The sequence below is a fragment of the Camelus bactrianus genome, chromosome 22 (genome assembly GCF_048773025.1).
Source record: "Camelus bactrianus isolate YW-2024 breed Bactrian camel chromosome 22, ASM4877302v1, whole genome shotgun sequence".
Classification (NCBI taxonomy): domain Eukaryota; kingdom Metazoa; phylum Chordata; class Mammalia; order Artiodactyla; family Camelidae; genus Camelus; species Camelus bactrianus.
In genome coordinates this window covers 9431833-9445299 of record NC_133560.1, presented here as the reverse complement: position 1 = coordinate 9445299, position 13467 = coordinate 9431833, and the positions used below count along the sequence as shown (strand labels likewise).

At 48.6% G+C, this 13467-nt stretch overlaps 1 long non-coding RNA gene across 1 annotated transcript in view; it reads left to right on the top strand.

The window, feature by feature from the left end:
* Positions 1-4042, top strand: part of LOC123614387 (uncharacterized) — a 30122-nt gene extending 26080 nt beyond the window's left edge. Inside the window, exon 3 of the long non-coding RNA XR_006721743.2 lies at positions 3817-4042. This is a non-coding gene — a long non-coding RNA (uncharacterized LOC123614387). The remainder of the gene's footprint in view (positions 1-3816) is intronic.
* The last annotated feature ends 9425 nt before the right edge of the window (positions 4043-13467 follow it).

Genomic DNA, 13467 nt, shown 5'->3' with positions numbered 1-13467 from the left:
GGTCGGGGTAAGGAGCCAGAAGAGTCCCCGGTGTGGTTGCAAAGTCCTAACTCCAAGTTGCCCCCCAGGGGCACTGATTAGCCGGAGATGATGGAGCAAAACAGGTGTCTGGGTAGATGGGACCCAAGGAAGGAACCATATTCGGTTCTCCTAGAAATGGACTCACTGTCTACGAATTAGATGCCAGCCAGGCTGGAGCCGTGTCCCATCTGCTGCAAAATGAGGGGTGGCCTTTGCTGCGACCCTGTTGTGTCTGCGGTGGTTGACTCCCTGCTGTGACCCGCTGGCCGGGGGTCTGGGTGGGACAAGCACTGGCTGCCCCACAGTGAAGTCATTGCCGTAGTCCCTCCCTTTGTGGCCACTTGTCACTGCAGGAGGCTTCTTGGCTGTTTCACCTGCGTCCGTGATGCTGGAATGAAAACCCGAGAGATCATCACGTCCTCAGGAGCATAAGAAAGGATTCACATCCTAAGGAAAGTCTAACCCAGATCAGAGAAGCAAACTGGGGGATAATAATAAAGGCCGTTGTTATTGTTACCCTGAGTCCTTGTGGGTGGAGGGCTTATGATGTGTCAAGCACTGGGCTGGTGCTCATATGAGTCAGGGGTCTCACGTGCAGGTGACTGCAGGGACCACCCTGCTAACGGGATTGAATGAAGACAGCCAGGTGATGTGAACGGGTGAGAATGCGCCCCATCCGAATGGGACTCCCGCTGCGCAGCTCCGGGCCAACGCGTGGACCATGTTGGGATGTGGGCCCCTGTGGCTAGAACTTTTTGATTTTTCGAAAGAGATCTGAAATCTGCATTTTTCTTCGAGAGCAACTTTTTAAAAAAAAAAATATTGGCGATATGACATTTTTTAAACATGAAAACAGGGTCCAAATAAAATACAGCCGTGGGTTGTGTCTGCTCCTTGGGGGCTCTCCAGAATCCTAAGGCTGACTGATGCCTGACTCCCGCCCCAGATCGGCACCTCCTGCTCCACCTGGCACTGACTCGTTTATTTCTTTGTCCTTCCTTGTAGGCTGGGAGCAGCCCGAGGGCTAAGACCGCACCTTTGTCCCCTGCGCGTTCTCTGTGCCGCTTGGACCTGGCACAGAAGGCACGCCGAGGGACTGCTGGGCATTTAGCTGAATTAAAGCCCAGAGCTCAGCTGCAGAAGGGCTGAGTCACCCAGGCTCTCTTTGGCTCTGGGAGATTTCTAGAAATGGTCATCCTTCCTTTAAGCCAATCTTTATCTTGCCTGGGGCTGGGTCGGCCAGGTGGGGGGTTACACGGGGTCTCTATGCTTCCCTGCCCACTCACTGCCAGCTTAGATCGCCTTGTTGCCTCAGACTCTGAGCCTTTGCAACAAATGCTAGTCCTTTGGCTGGAATCACCCTTCCTACACATTTCTTTGCTTGGCCAACTCCTAGTCTCTCTTCAGACCTCAGCTTAGGCAGACCTCCTTTCAGAAGCTTTATCTCCCATCTGACAAAACGAATCCAAATCTCTGCTACAGGGAAGGCTACCGTGTGTTATTATTGTCACCCTTCAAGTCTCTATCTATCCAGTCAACGGTAAGTTCCTCCAGGGCAATGACTCCAGCATCCTCCTCACATCTAGTGTGATCTCTGTCATCGACCTGTTTTTAAAGGCAAATCTGTGAGTTTTCTGCCTCCAAAGGTGTCAGACCCAAGTTGGAGAGCTCTGGGGGGCCAGGATTGGAGGGCAACTTGACCTGCCCATCGAGGACTTGGGGATGGACAGCTCCCACTGTAGAGGGTGGTCCTTGCGTCTGTCCAGCGCGTGTCTGTGACTGACTCCAGCCTCATTGCCCATGGCGACCACTCTCTCTCCTTCTCTAATGTCATCTTCCCCTGACAGCGGTCTCAGAGGTCCCCGGCCAGGCCGGGCTGTGTCAGATGGAGGGAAGTGGTGCTCTGCTGCCTCGGGTTACTGCCCGAGCCCCTTGGGACGGAGACCACACTTCATCACCTCGATTCCTCCAGTGCCAAAGGGAGATCTTGGCTTAGCTTCTTTGGCTTAATTTACCAAATTCAATCAAATGGCTTCTAAAATCCAATAATCTCATTTCCCCTCACCCCCACCCCCGTTTGGCCAAACAAGTGAAAACAAAGGCTGACACTTCTGTCTTAGATTTTCTTCTTACCCCTCTTACCAGTTTTCCCCGAGACTGTGCACAAGTGACATATGGGATGCAAAACAGAGCATGAGAAAATTTTGAAAAAATCCAGTTGGGCTAATTTTGACCCTGCCTTTTATAGCTCATTATCTTGCACAGCCTGCAAATTAACTGTAGTTAAGCTTTATGCACAACATAAAGTTACCGGGTATATTTCTGCCAATAATATCATTGCGTGTCCAGATGTCCCTCCTCGACCATGTTCTGTGAAGAGCCCGAGACCTGCAGGGACGTCACCATCTAGACAGGTTTAAGACACTCTGCCCCAAAAGCTTTTTCCATTCATTCTTTTATCTGTGTGAACATCTGTGTCGAGAAATATGATTGGCTTTTCTGATAAGATCAGAAGCTTCTGTAGACGTTGGGAAGCTTGCAGGCCTGAGAGATGCAGCTCTGCTGAGGGACACTGGGACTCTGGCCAAGTCAGTGCATAACATGATCAGATCCATAAAATATGTGGTTGCCCTGAACGATCTTTACATTTTCCTGCAGGAGCCTGGGATTCACTGAAACATGACATCACCTCACGTACTTTTGCTCAGTAAGCGTTCAGTGTTCATACATCCCAGGCCCCAACACAGACGCGTAAGAGGCAAACCTCTTCTATTTGGCCTGAAACTCACCTTAATGCCTATTTCCAGCCTCCATTCTCCAGTCCATTCTGGATGATCTCAGCTGATTCCAGGTGATCTTGATCAACTTAGGGTCTCTTCAACCAAGTCAGGGGCTGCCTCACTCCCCCTTCTCCCCTACTGTATCTACATTCTCAGAGGCTTATGCAGGGCCATGGCATGCTGGGGATGGGTCCTCTGTTCCTGGGTGGCCCTGTGTCCAAGCCGGTGTGATCTGAGCGTCCACCACTCGATGCCATCCTAGGTTGTGCTTCCCCACACATGTCTGGCGTCCTCACTCACTCCTGACTCTTCACTCTCTCCAGGTCCTGTCCCAGTGTCTACCTCTGTCCCTCTCATGGGAATAGGGACAGTTCTGGCCACAGGAGATGCTGAGTGCCGGTTTCCATCCTTCATATCTCTTTATCTAGATATGACATGTCACCATTTTTACTCCACTGAGCCTGAGGGACGAAAAGCTAAACATGCTTGCCACCTCCCTTGTCCTCATCTAGAAAGCAAGAAACAGATCCTGTCCACTCCCAGATCACCCCCAAATTTACCCGGGATTTCCACACCCTGTGGTCTGTTCACTCCCCCAGGGCTCAGCTTTGAGGGAAGGGCAGGTGCTGGGTGCCTTCCTCAAGCATCACCCACATTTTTGTCTGTGATCCTTCCTCTACCCATCCTAGTCCTTGTTTCACATTCTTATCGAGAATCCCATTTCGGACTCCAGAAGAAGGCATGAAGTCCTGGTTTGGCCTGAGCACGTGTTCAACGATCACCAGGACTTCTTTAGAAAAATCTAAAGATTTGACTCCTTTGTTCATGGTTCCATTGTGTCAGCCTTCTCTTGAGGCCCTAGGGGCCCACAGCCTGAATGAGGAAATCTTTGGAAAAATACGTATCTGCAAATCTATCAAAATATCACCCCACTGGGGTTTTATCTGAGGGACAGTGGCTGGAGTAAAAAGAGTCTGGATCTGATGGTTTCCTCTTGTCTCACTCACCTTTCCAGGTTCCTAAGCGGCTGTGAAATCTGCAGAAGGTTTGCAAGAGGGTACTGCGCGATTCAAACCTGGCACGGTTGAGCCGGAGCTGAAACCATGGGAGGAGGAGGGGAAAGAGAGTGCGTTTTCTCCCTTCCACACCCGAGGCTGTGTTGCCACGCCATCTGGAGCCAGAAGGGGAGAATGGGGCTGAATAAATATAAGGTGGAAACGCACAGAGCGTAAATGCATGAAATTGGCAATGACTAATTCATCATCCCACAAATCTGTCTTTACAAAGTGAAATAAAAATCAAGCCGGTTTGAGCAATATGGAAGGAGTGCAGCTCTTCCAAGAATAGCGAATGAAAGGGGGGAGGGGGATGAGGAACTGATTGGAAAATATGCAGATTGATGGAATTGGCAGAGTCAGAGGACACTTCAGAGTGACTAGTGTGCTGATTGGGGTGCTTTGGGAAGCACTAAGGCAGAGTCAGGTTGTTTTCTTTTTAAAAAATAATCATGAAGCCGACTCAAAGAGCCCAGCGCTTCCTAACTGGAGGCCCGGGTCTGCAGTGTCAGCTGCGCCTTTGTGAATGGTGACAAGTGCCTTGTGCCAGTACGCCCTACGCTGTCTTAGATGCGAGCCTGGCATCAGCTATTTTAGTTACTTACTCATGCATTCTACAAAGATTTGGGATCAGCTACTCTGTACCAAGCACAGTGGTGGGTGTTTGGGACACAAAGAGGAATCAGGTACATTCCCTGACCTTGAAGACCTGGGGGGTCTAATAAGAGTGAGAATGTATGTTGGGTTCCATGGAATAATCACTACAATATGGGGGCATTCAGCCGAGTGATGCTGCAACACAGCAGAAGGACAGATGCATTATCACAACAGAACAAATCGGTGGGCATGGGGCTTCATAAAGAAGGCTGACATTTGAGCTGAATTTGAAAGATGCAGAGAATTTTTCCAGATGGAGAACTAGGCAAAGGGTATTTGAGGCAGAAGTAACAGCATAAGCAAAGGCGTGGAGGCGCGAAAGTATTTAACACAGTTTCTGGGAAGGACAGGATGCCTGGTAAATAGCTCTTCCTGAGCCTGCCCACCTGAGAGTAATTGCTGGGTGGGCTTGGGAGGCAGGAAGCTTGGGTTTCCAAAGCTCAGTAGCAGTGGTGGCGGGAATGTTCATGATGGTGGTAGAGTGTGGGACGCATCGGTACTGATCACATTTCTCAGCTTTTTGGATATCCGGGTTCCTGGGGAATGATGACAACTGCCCTAGATTTTAACCTCCCCACATCTTCTAAGCTACAGACCAAAACAAAACACCCCAGTCTGTAATGACAGCTAGAAAGAAGACCTCACATTCCATCTTGCATGTGAGTCAAGAAACAGACACTTTACTTTGTCAAAGCTGGAGCCAAACCCAGACCCATGCAGGGAGAACCACGGGGGCTGCGTAGAAGGACAGAGTGTGAAGAAGGGACCTCGCAGTGACAGAACCCAGATCACACTGACAAGGTTCAGCCAGGAGAGAGACCCCCCCACCGTCAGTGTGGAATTACTGACAGCAGGTTTGAAATGTGATGGGAGAGCAAATAGGAGGGGCTTGGAAGGAAAGAGGACCAGAGGGACGGTCATGGGAATGCACAGGATTTGTAGACACTAATATATACATAAAATAGATAAACAACACAATTATCTTGTAGAGCACAGGGGACTATATGCAATATCTTGCAGTAACTGAAAAAGAATATGAAAATGAATATATGTATGTTCGTGTGTGACTGAAGCATTGTGCTGTACACCAGAAATTGACACAACATTGTAAACTGACTATATTCTTCAATTATATATATATATATATATACATAAAAAAGAAGAAAAAGAAAAAAAAATCCCAGATGGAGGAAGTGCCAAAAGTTGTGCCCCATCCTCCTTTCCGTGCCCTTGATGAGTAACTTCCCGGATAAACGGAGGCCTCCAGCTGGGAAGAGGACCCCCTCCGGGGAAGTCTGTCCGTCTGACAGCTGTTGTCACTCGTCAGTCATCCATGCCGTGCACAAGGCTGAGGAGAGGGGAATGAAGGAAGCCGCCTTTGCTGGGACACTAAACAGGGACATGATATCAAAGTCCCAGCAAGGAGACCCTCTGGAACAGAAATGCAGTCAAGAAGAAGAGGTCTAAAGAAACCTCAGTTTGTATCAAGATAATAAGAAAAAAAGACAACAGCCCAAAATGAGTCTTCATGTTAAGACTGGGAGCCTCTGGGATGTAGCCTCATGGTACCATTTTCTTCCAGCTCCTAATGGTCGTGGAGGTGTAGGCACAGCCAGGTCCCTTCTCAAACATGCCCACAGCACTGCAGAAGCCCTGTGCGCCTCCTTCACAGTCAAGGTGACCAAGGTGAGGAAACTGACCCAGAGCCACGGAGATACAGGGACCGAGGGTGAGGAATGGCATTTCAGTCTTGGGTGCCCAATACTGGCTTCCTTACACGACCTTTCTACCAGCCAGGTGTTGGATTTGTTCTCCAGGGCTTCTGTATTAACAGAGTGCCACATACGGGGTGACCTAAAATAACAGGAATTCATTCTTTCTCAGTTCCGAAAGCTGGAAGTCTGAAATGAAGGTGTCAGCAGGGCCATGTTCCACGTGAGACTCTGGGTGGAATCCTTCCTTGCCTCTTCCTGGCTTCCCATGGAGGCTGGCAATCTTCGGCATGCCTTGACATCCAGCTGCATCACTTGAATCTCTGTGCCCTCTCCTGCATCTTAACATCATCTCAGAAGGGCACCAGCTGTCTGGGATTAGGGGCCCACCCTACTCCACTACAACTTCATCCTGACCAATGGTCTCAGCAATGACCCCATTTCCAAATAAGATCATGGTCTAAGATACTAGGGGTTAGGATTTCAACATGTCTTTGGTGGGGGTGGGGGGCACAATTCAATATCTAGCAGGTCTCTTTCCTTTGCAAAGAACAGAAACCGACCCAGATCCACCTCAGTAAAAATGGAATTGGTTGGCTTCAGTGACCAACAAGTCTAAGGTTGAAATCTGGCCAGAAATGCATGCATCTGAATGTTTGGGTGGTATTATGGGAACTCTGCCTGCCTCTCCTTCTCCCTTTCTCTCTTTCTAGTCTGTTTCTCTCTGTGTCCCTCCACCCCTTTCCTTTAGGGAGGCTATCTTGATATGGTGGCCCTAAGCAATCTCACACTTACATTCTATTAGTACTACTTTTTTTTTTCTCTTTCCTAGTAGGTCCAGTAGGATCCCAGGACAAAACATCACTCGATGGCTTGGGTGCCCATCTGGAGGCAAACACTGGTACAGCCTAGGGAGGAATTAGGTGTCCTCAAAGAAAAATTATCATTAGACCTTAAAAAAAAAAAAAAGAAGACCTCATTAGATACCTTGGGAGCATGATTTGTCTTATGAGTTCATGTATAACATTGCTGGGAAGCCAGTGGAGCCAGCTTTCTTGGAACTCTTTATCTGTAGAACTCTCCACAGTGTTTTATATGTGAGCAAACTCTCAGGCACCATGGCTGGGTCTGTTTACTGAGATCCAGGCAAAGCTTTTCTATTAGTCACCTTTTCCCTTATTTCTATGGCAACTGTGAGAACGGGGGCCTTGTTTCTACGTGGGTTGTGCTGTTTTTAATCTGGAACCACGTTAGAGCTATTCAGCTGGGGTTGAATTTGGGTGGCAACTAAATTCATGGGATGAGGAGGAAATTCAGGACCAGCAAAATCACAGTAGAAGAAAAAACCCTGTTCACTTCATTTTCAGTCTCTCAGTGCCTCCCAAACTAAAGAGAAGAAGAACATTTCTCCACCCTCTTTTCCTTAATTTTCTGAGATTTGGAGACAGGAATGAGCTATAGGAAGTAAGATATTTAGAAATCACTTCCGATCTTAGAGGTGTCTCTCAGTTGCTCTTGAGAGATACCTGGAGAAGTGGTTTTGGAGTCAAATAAAAAATAATGTCCATTTTATAAGCATTTAGTGCAAGCACTGTGCTAAGGAATTATGTATTAGTTAGCTACTGCTGCATAACAAGTCATTTCAAAACATAATGAGTTAACAAGCACAATTTATTATGTCAGTTTTTGTGTTCAGGAATCTGGTCATGGCTTAGCTTAGTCTCTGTATCAGGGTCTCTCACCTGGGTGATCAAGGTGTCACCCAGGGCTGTAGACATCGCCAGGCTCAACTGGAGAAGGCTTTACTTCTGAGATCACTCCTGTATTATTGACAGGATTCAGGACCTCATGAGTTATTGGACTGAGAAACTCAGTTCTTCACTAGCTGTTGACTGGAGATCACCCTTAGTTCCTTGACACATAACACTTGTATAATCAAGATAAGCATGAGAAAAGAGCTAGCAGAAGAGAGAGAGAAAAGTCCCAGTCTTGTGTAATCTTACCTAAGAGGTGACATTCCATCACTTTTGATGGGATGAGATTACACCAAGGTGTAACCACCAGGAAGTGGAGATCATGGAGGCTGTGCCAGAAATGCCTCCCACACCCAGGCTTATGTTACTAGCATCTTCTACTACCCATGGTCCCATAGTCCATACCCATCCCCCTCCTCAGACAGATCTGGATGTAGACATGAACCTCTCTGGGCCGTGAAAACTAACCCCCCATCCCGAAATGTCAGTAGGAATTAAAAAGGAACACTGATTCCCCACCTGTATCACTTCCCTGTGGAGAGACATCAGCAGGGCACCCTTGGCCTTCTCCCCAGTTTTACCCTCTCCTCCAGGTGGGAGGTTGGGGAGGTGATGCTGGCTCAGACCCAGCCCCTCTCTCTCCTTCACATCTGCCTTCAGGAAGAGATTATTTTGGTCTCCTTGCTTGGCCATCTTAGCAGAGCTCTGCCTGAAGTTTGGGTGAGTAAATTCAACTCAGGGGTGTTGTAACAGATCCTTTGTTACACCTAAGCCATGCCCTCAGTGGAGATTTTTCAGTAATAAAGCAACCCTTTGATCTCCACGTCTCTGATTCCCGTTTCTGTGACGTGCAGAAGGTGGATGGTGCTACCTACCAAGAGTGACACAGTCTGACCTAGGTTTTCAAAGGGCCCCTCATCTTCCCTGTTGGGAACAGTGTGCAGGGGCAAGGGCAGAGTCAGGGAAGCCTGAGGGAGGCTTTTGCAATCATCCAGGTGAGCGAGGATGGTGGCTGGTCCAGGCTGGTGAGGCGTGAGGAGACTGTGAGTCGATGCTAAGAGTAGAGCCGACAGGAGGAGCTGATAGATTAGGGATGGGGAGGGTGAGAAAGAGGGAAGCCAGGTCCCTGTGACTCACACAACTGAAGGATGGATTTGCCACCAGCTCAGATGGGGGTGGTTGCAGATGGAGCCAATTTGTAGGGGGGTAGGTGGGGAGAGAAGGAGTTCAGATATGAACTAGTCAAGCTTGAGATGCCTGTTAGACAATGTGGCAGGCAGAATAATGGCCCCTAAAGATGTCCACAACCTAATTCCAGAACCTGTGAGTAGGTTACCTTACATGGCAAAGTGGAATTAAGGCTGCAGTTGGAAATAAGTTGACAAATCAGCTGAGCTGACCTAAAAATAGGAGATAGTCCTGGCTCATCCAGATGAGCCCTATGTCACCACATGGACCCTTAAAAGTGGAAGGAGGAAGAAGAGTCAGTGTCAGAGCGATGCCGTGTGAGACTCAACTGACCATCGCTGGCTTTCATGATGGAGGAAGGACCACAAGCCAAACAGAGCAGGAGGCTCCTAGAAGCTGGAAAAGGCAAGGACAAGGATTCTCCTCTAGAGCCTCCAGAGGAAGGAAGCCCTGCCAACATCTTGACTGTAGCCCAGTAAGACCCATTCTGGACCTCTGGCCTCCAGGACTGTAAGAATAGATCTGTATTGTTTTCAGTGAACAAGTTTGGGGCAATTTGTTACAGCATCAATTGGAAACTGATACAGACATCTCAGTGGCTGCCTCGTGCTGGTGGATAAATACATAAATAATAGAAAGTAATCAGGCAGTGAGAACCAGAAGGAGAGATGAAAGATAGAGAGGCAGAGAGAGAAACAGAGAGACAGAGAGACAGAGACAGAGAGCTGGAGAGTTGGAGGTAGGACATTGGCTCCTGTACCCCCTCCTTCAAAAGCTAACCCATTATTATTCTCCAACTATGTTTGTAATAAATTCTTTTTCTGCTTAATCTAGTTTGGGTCAGTTTTCCTTAAGTCACCACCAAATTAGTCCTGACGCACACCACGACTGTGGCGAGGTTTGGATGAGACACCATCTGTGAAGTGCTCCGCTGATGCTCAGAGCTTTCTGGAGGCTGTAGGTCATTAGAAGTCGTTTATACTGTTCAGAGCCGACACCACTTTTCTCCTCTCTCCTCTGCTTTCCTTGTCACCAGCCAGGCTGGAGGCCTGGGGGACTTGGGATTGGGGAGAGGATGTAAGTCTGCTCTTTGATTCCTTCTCCCTGCCCTGATCTGGTTGGACAGTGAGCTCTTGCCATCTGTCTCTGAGACACTTCCTGTCTGCTCCCTCTTCTGGGGACAAGAAAAAGGAGAGAGAGAGAGAAGAGGACAGATATCTCAAGGCACTGTCTTCTCTTGTTCTCCTTGATCTTTTGATTGTCACTGCTTCTCTGGCCAACATTGATGGGGCTTTGATGGCCTCTGTGTGGAAGGTGCTGGAACATGGAAGGTGCTCACATGGGCATGCATTTGGGTCCTGGAGGAGGAGAGGGATGAAGCCCCTGCACTCTGCATTCAGATGATGGCTCAGAATTCCAAAGAGCGCCTCTTCTTTGCCCTCTTATCTTCTGCTTATGCAGACCTGGAGGCATGGGATAAGCTTGGGGTGGTTTTACGGTGCCCTGGCTTCCTTTATTATGATCCCTCAAGGGCAGTCTAACCTTGTCATCTGAGGGCCCTGGTAGATCGGCCTTTTGTGACCCTCCCGGACCCTGAGCTCTGAGATGACAGGGAACTCGCCCACTTCATTTCCATGCCACATGGCATGAAACAGATGCCAGTGTGCACCTGTTGAATGAATAAATGAGGGCACTCGGTGATTTTACAAAGGAGAGAAGTCAGAATAAAATGAGCTGGGTTGGATCCAGGGAAAGGGAATACAGAAGAATCCATCACCTGCTCGAGTTGTTGACAAAGGATGGAAAAGCAAGTTTCAGTGATGCACAGCTGAAAGCAGGGATGGGAGAGAAGCTACAGCTTCCTGTTTCTACCCGCACTGAGTTAGGAATATACAAGAAAACATCACAGGGCATTCCTTATTTCCTGTAATCCTTGCAACCACCCTCTGGGAGCAGGCATCGTTGACTTGTTGTGCCAATATGAAAATGGACTTGAGGGGAGAAGTGCCTGCCCCAGGACACGCAGATGGTGGGTCTGGTGTGCAGACTCACAGCTGCCCCTGGACCTTCCATGGCCCCACCGACGGCAAGAATCACCAGAGTCACTTAACTTAGAAAGAAGACTCAAGCTGGCAGCTCTTCTCAGCTATTCTAGGAAGTGAGACGAGGCCAGGGCAGCTGCGTCAGAAAATATCTCTGCCTCGAGGTTTGAAGATCCAGGAGTTCTCTGACCTCAAACCTTCAGAGCCTCTGAAATGACTTAAAGAGACAGCTACAAGCTTCTCCAGCAGAGAGAAGATGTTTCTTAGAAGCTCCTTTTTTCTTGTTAATCTTGAATCCTGGTTGGCTGTTTCCCTAGTCCCCCTCCACCGCCACTCAATTTTTTTCTTACAAGTTGGTCTTAAGAATGACAGGAAAGTGGTGGTGAACCAGATGATGGGCACATGGGAAATCACTGTAAATGTGTCTACTTTTGCCAGTGTGGGAACATTTTCACGGATTGAAGTTCTCTAACCAGATGGATTTGTGTCCTGTGATGGAGGACAGCTTGGCTGTCAGATTCTCATGCACTCAGGGAAATATTATTTCTCAAGTCTGTTTAGATCAGGAGTCAGCAATCTACAGCCTGCCTATTTTTGTAAATAAAATTTCATGGGAGCACGGCCAACTCATTCATTACATACCGTCTGAATACCAAGCAAGGCTTCAACGACAGAGTTGAGTAGTTGAGATAGAGACCAAATGGCAAACCAGTCCTAAGATATTTACAATCTGGTCCTTTTAGAATATGATGGTGGTGGTGGTGATGATGATAATGATGATGATGGCAATGGTGATGGCAATGGTGATGGCAATGGCGATGATGATGATGGTGACAATGATGATGGTGATGGTGATGATGACGATGATGGTGATGATGACGATGATGATGATGATGATGATGATGATGATGATGATGATGGCAATGATGATGGTGATGGTGACAATGATGGTGATAGTGGTGATGATGATGATGGTGGTGGTGTTGATAATGATGATGGCAATGATGATGGTGATGGTGATGGTGATGATGTGATGATGGTGATGGTGATGATCTGATGATGGTGATGATGATGATGATGGTGATAGTGATGATGATGATGATGTAACTGACTTATCTCAAGGTGAGCCAAGGAGACACGAGTGCTTCCTTGGACCAGATGTGGCCCCAGGAGCAGAGAAGGCTAGCTAAGAGTGGCTTTACATTCTGCTGAGAGGATCCCCTGGGAAGGGCAGCTGGCACTGAATAGAAGGGAGGCCAAGGAAACAGGGCCTGAGGAGAGAGAAGTCATCTAAATCAGAGGCAGTGCCATCATCGCACTTACAGCCAGAGGGTTCCCTTAGGACCAGCCCCTCCTTCTGCCTCGTGTCTTCCTCTCCTCCCCCCTGGCTACCTCCTCCTCCACTTTGAAGCCTCCTTGACCACCCAACGTACTGTCGCCACTTCCCTCGTCTCAACGACCCCTTGCATGGCCCAGATCACCAGCCAGTGTCGTTGCCAGGACTTCATATGTGTTCCCCACCCATCTCCCTGGGCCTCTGTCCTTTTCCCACTGTACTCCCAGCACTTAACTCAGGTCTTGGCATGATGCTGTCTCTTTCCACAAAAGCTTGTAGTTTCAGTGTTTTCACCATATAGGTTCACAATTTTTGAAAGCAGTGCAGCCAAACAAAACTCATCTCTAAACTGAATTCATTGTACAGCTGCTTGTCTTGGGTAGATGTTCTAGGAAACTTTCTGGATTCCTAAATGGAGGGCAAAGACCCACAGCATCCAGAGCTCGAGAAGCCACAGGGAAAGGCCCAGAGGAGGAGAGAAGGCGGCAGACGGAGAGAAACGGAGTTTCTGTGGAATGAGGAGGGCTGCACGTCCAAGGCTCTTTGCTGGATGGCCCCTGTCTCAACAGCCTCTGTCCAAGGGCACAAACTCCGCCGTCACCAAGGGCAACGGATTCCCAGACTCCGCTGTACCTGAGGCCCAGAAAGAATTCTGCCTGTGAACGCAGAACATGAGCCCACCAGGTTAGGGATGCATGGCCAGGGCCCAAAATAGCACCCACGCGCCCTCCCTTGCCCCACTGGGAGGCTCCAAGGCTGAGTTCCAATATTTTGGTGTCACTGCCTGCAGGCTGCTCTGACTTCAACTTTCCTTCTCCGTCGTGTCCCTCCCCCGGCTCACTCTCAGTGGGAAAGCTGTGAACTCAATTCTTAATTAAGTTCCATGGTGCCAAAAATAACTACACACACACATACACACACG